Genomic DNA, 4628 nt, shown 5'->3' with positions numbered 1-4628 from the left:
CTTATTCCTCAGAAAGAGAATAGAGTCAGTAATAGAATTATATATTAATTAGAATAATTAAGAATTAATAGGATCAGTAATATTTTTTCTTATTCTTCAGAAAGAGAAAACAGTCAATAATAGAATTATCAATTAATTAGAACAATTTAGAATTAATAGGATCAGTAATATTTTTTTTTATTCTTTAGAAAGAGAACAGAGTAAGTAATATAATTATTAATTAATTAGAATAATTAAGAATTAATAGAATCAGTAATATTTTTTTCTTATTCTTCTTTTTTACCGGGTGTAGTTTCCTTAATTCAGCGTTGCGTAATCTATATTCTCTCGTCAATTCATCGTATATTACGCAAAATATTCGGACTGAAAAAAGGATAAATTAACGGGAGAATTTAGAAGATTACACAATGCTGAATCAAGGGACCTACACCCGGTAAATATAATCCAAGTTATATTATATAGCATTGCGGTGGGTGTATGAGATGGGCGTAGTAACGAGCGGATCTATAAAATGTTAATAAACACTGAACCGACAGGTAAACGTCCGAGGGGTAGACCGAAACGTAGGTGGGAGGATTGCATTAAAACCTATTTAGTAGAATTGGGTTTGGAGGGGCATCACTGGAAGGATATATGGAAAGAAGGTTTGATGATATCGGCATCGAACCTTCTGGTTCATTGGGGCTTCTTCATCATTATTATAATTCAGAAAGAGACAAATCGATTAACATAAAATAACAATGAAGAAAATGTTTACTTTCCTTAATAACGTTTTTATTACCGGAGAAATGGATACAGCCTATAACCTTCCTAAAACATGGTTAATATTTAGTGAGAAGCCTCATAACATTGGTATGGACGGTATGGCAGCACATAAAATACGAAAAAAAATTGATTTTTGTATATTAGATGCATTTTTCTCTGATCTGTTCAACAATTCTAATTTTATCTTTCTGAGGAATAAGAAAAAAATATTACTGATTCTATTGATTCTTCATTATTCTAATTAATTAATAATCTATTCTATTATATGTATACATATACCTTTATAAATGTTTTATTTAAATGTCATTTTTCGACTCTTAAATTTACTTAACCTACTCTGTATCTTTATTTTATTCTTGATAAAGACCTGTAATTTGTTTTGAAACGTTGTATATTAATACATAGTGAAACTATTAATGGACAACCATACTAAAGGTCCTCATCGGGTTTAAAATAAAAAGAACTAGAGTAGTTAAAACTTACGCTAGAGTATAATAGTGACTTGAAAATAAAACAGCTACAACAGTGTAGATATAAAGAAATATCCACATCAACTTACTAAAATAAAATATAAATAAAAAATATTAAGAAAATTAAAGATTATTACTAAAATGGAGAAATATTTTTGTAATTCATCTTTAATTTTTTTACTATTTTTGTTACTTTTTTTTTAAGTTTAATACATATCCATATATGATACATTATTATTGATCCATTTATCTGACTGCACAATGGTTCGAAAAAGGCCAATGTCATTATTTTTCATATACAAAAAGTCTTTAATTTAGTAAATTTTTAAAATGTAGCCTAAATTAACCTTTTAATCTCCATATAACCTAAATTAATTTTTATTAGAAACTAGCAGATCCAGCAATGATTCACTGTTCATGTCACTAAATTCAGGGATGTAAATAAAATAATTGAATCCAATTGCAATTTTGATATAAATCAATATATTTAGTCATTTGCCTCATGGATCATTGATTGAATCAATTGCTAATAAATAGAAATTTAGCTTATAGCGGTAAATGATACTATAAAATAAACATGTTAAAAAAAAAATAGAAAATAACTTTAACATTACTCAACCAATCTACACTAAACTTGGGAGTGGTTTAGGGCTTTATTGACTGAATTATGGGCACAAACCATATTTATCTAAATAAATTAGAACCGGAAGTATAAAATAAAGCGGATGCAATAAAGCGAATTTTTCTTTATTCGAAATTAATATTTTGCTCATTTAAATTTTGTTAATGTAGGGTAAAACAGTAGACATCAGACATGTATTTTACCTTGTTTAGCATAAATGATTCATTTTTCAATTTTTTTTCTTTTTAATCTCTGTGAATCACAGTATTAGCCCAGTATTTAATGGGTTTCACATAACTCTTATGTGGTTTACATAGAGTAGGAAGGAAGCTATATATAACCTCTAGCGCTGAGAGTTGCATCATTCCGCGCTCTGATCTGTCTCCAGTCATAGTCTAATCGTCGAGTGTTTATTTTTAGAGGTAGGTTATTTCTAACCTATATTCTCTCTATTTCAACTCTTTTTCGCATATGGATGATATAAATTTTATCACTGTAAATTTAAGACTATGATTTCACAAAACTGATCAATTTTGAATTATTATATTTGTGACGGTTCTAAAAGGCCCAATGTAATTTTTTTCCAAATTTTCTGCTTTTTTATACCAAAAGTTTTCAATTTAGTTAATTATTAATTCTACTCAGACTAATATATTATATGAAAATTCTTTATATATGGGATTTTCTGATTTTTCTATTTAGAGAAAAAAAATATCAACAAAAATAACCGTTTTTGTGCGTAGCTCAGAAAGTTTACATTTTTCCGTGGTCATTATAAGCCAATCGATGTGTCTCTTTCTGAAGACTAGGAAAAAAAAGCATAACTGATTCTATTACATTATGTTTTATCCACTAACAGTAAAACACAAAAACATAATGAGGACTTACATAAAAAAATTTTATGAAAAAAACAAATCGTATTCGTTTATAGCGCCATCTGAAACCTTTAAAAACCATTTTTCAATTAAATTAAAAATGTGTTAACCTCGATTCATCATGTTTTTCTTTTGGTGACAATTGTTCATGTAATCGTTCATTAATCCTTTACATTTTAACTAATTAATACGTAAATACAACCGTTAGAAAACTGAATGTCTCCTATTTTAATCTACATTAACCAAATTTAAATGAGAAAAATATTAATTTCGAATAAAGGAAAATTCGCTTTATTGTATACCTTCGGTTCTAATTTATTTGGATAAATATGGTTTGTGCCCTTAATGCAGTCAATAAAGTCTTAAACCACTCCCAAGTTTAGTGTTGACTGGTTGAGTAATGATGAAATTATTTTCTATTTTTTTTTAACATTTATGTTTATTTTATAATATTATTTACCGCTATAGGCTAAATTTCTATTTATTAGCAATTGATTCAATCAATGATGCAAGAGGCAAGTGACTAAATATATTTATTTATATTAAAATTGCAATTGGATTCAATTATTTTATTTACATCCCAGAATTTAGTAACTGTGAATCATTGCTGGATCTGCTAGCTTCTAATAAAAATTAGTTTAGGTTATATGGAGATTAAAAGGTTAATTTAAGCTACATTTTAAAAATTTACTAAATTAAAGACTTTTTGTATATGAAAAATAATGACATTGGCCTTTTTAGAACCATTGCGAAGGCAAATATATGGATCAATAATAATGTTTCATATATGTATATGTATTACATTTAAAAAAACAGTAAAAAAATTAAAGATGAATTACAAAAATACCTTTCCATTTTAGTAGTAATCTTTAATTTTCTTAATATTTTTTATTTTAGTTAGTTGATATGGATATCTCTTTAAATCTACACCTTTGTAGCTGTTTTATTTTCAAGTCACTTTTATACTCTAGTATTAGTTTTAACTACTCTATTTCTTTTTAATTTAAATCCGCTGAAGACCTTTAGTATGGTTGTCCATTTATAGTTTTACCAATTTAATAAAGACAACGTTTCAACAGAAATTGCAGGTCTTTATCAAGAGTAAAATAAAGAAACAGAGTAGGTTAGGTTAATTTAAGAGTCGAAAACTGACATTTAAATAAATAAATTAGCTAACATAAAACATAAATATTAAATGCTTAGGAGCTTAATAATAAATATTAAGATAAATTCCAAAAAAGATATATCAATTTTTGTATTCATCTCAAATTTTCTTACTATTTTAGATTTATTTTTTATCTCTATCTGTGGCGGCAGTGGGGGTTCAAAAGTGAACTTACCAATACTACCGGCCATTAATAAATTAGGACTGGTTCCGCTTCCCCGGGTGATCGTATGACTTTTCAGATCTTAACACTTTGAATAAAAAATATCATGTGGTTTACGGTCTCAGGGGACTTGGTCCCTGGCAATGACTATTGAGGAAATGTTCCCAGGCATTGCCTTAACTGAGACTGGCTATTCCAAAATGAACAATACATTTAATTTGGGATTTATATATAAAAAAAATTAATTATTGATAAGAAAGTAAAATATATTGAGGAAAACAACAATAACTGGTAGAGAAATTGGTATGCCAAAAAATATAATAATAGTGTTAGTGAGTTAAATCCAATTTTGACTATGGTTGCCATCGCTGAGATGAGACGCTGATGATGTGAGTCACCGTTTTTGATTATTGAAAGAGGTAAGATGCTTCCTTACTTGAAAGGAGTGGTGAGACCACGATATGGATAGGTGTCACCTGGTGGATCTGCAGATATGGGCCGACTTCTGTGCTGGGTGCCGCCATCGCCACACTCGTCCTGTCTATCAGGCCATGCTTCTTCTAGCGCT

The 4628-nt window shown here is 28.2% G+C and overlaps 1 protein-coding gene and 1 long non-coding RNA gene across 2 annotated transcripts in view; one reads left to right on the top strand and one right to left on the bottom strand.

Annotated features, from left to right (window-relative positions):
- The window catches only part of RYa-R (RYamide receptor), a 707678-nt gene that overhangs the window by 177216 nt on the left and 525834 nt on the right, over window positions 1–4628 (bottom strand). The gene's annotated exons all lie outside the window — the stretch shown is intronic.
- Window positions 2142–4628, top strand: part of LOC106679142 (uncharacterized) — a 4512-nt gene continuing 2025 nt past the window's right edge. The window contains exon 1 of the long non-coding RNA XR_001342907.2: window positions 2142–2279. This is a non-coding gene — a long non-coding RNA (uncharacterized lncRNA). The remainder of the gene's footprint in view (window positions 2280–4628) is intronic.

This window comes from Halyomorpha halys, unplaced genomic scaffold, assembly GCF_000696795.3.
Source record: "Halyomorpha halys isolate HHAL.00 unplaced genomic scaffold, Hhal_1.1 Scaffold12.1, whole genome shotgun sequence".
NCBI classification, from domain to species: domain Eukaryota; kingdom Metazoa; phylum Arthropoda; class Insecta; order Hemiptera; family Pentatomidae; genus Halyomorpha; species Halyomorpha halys.
Note: the sequence above shows the minus strand (reverse complement) of the source record. Positions and strands in the feature narration are given on the sequence as shown.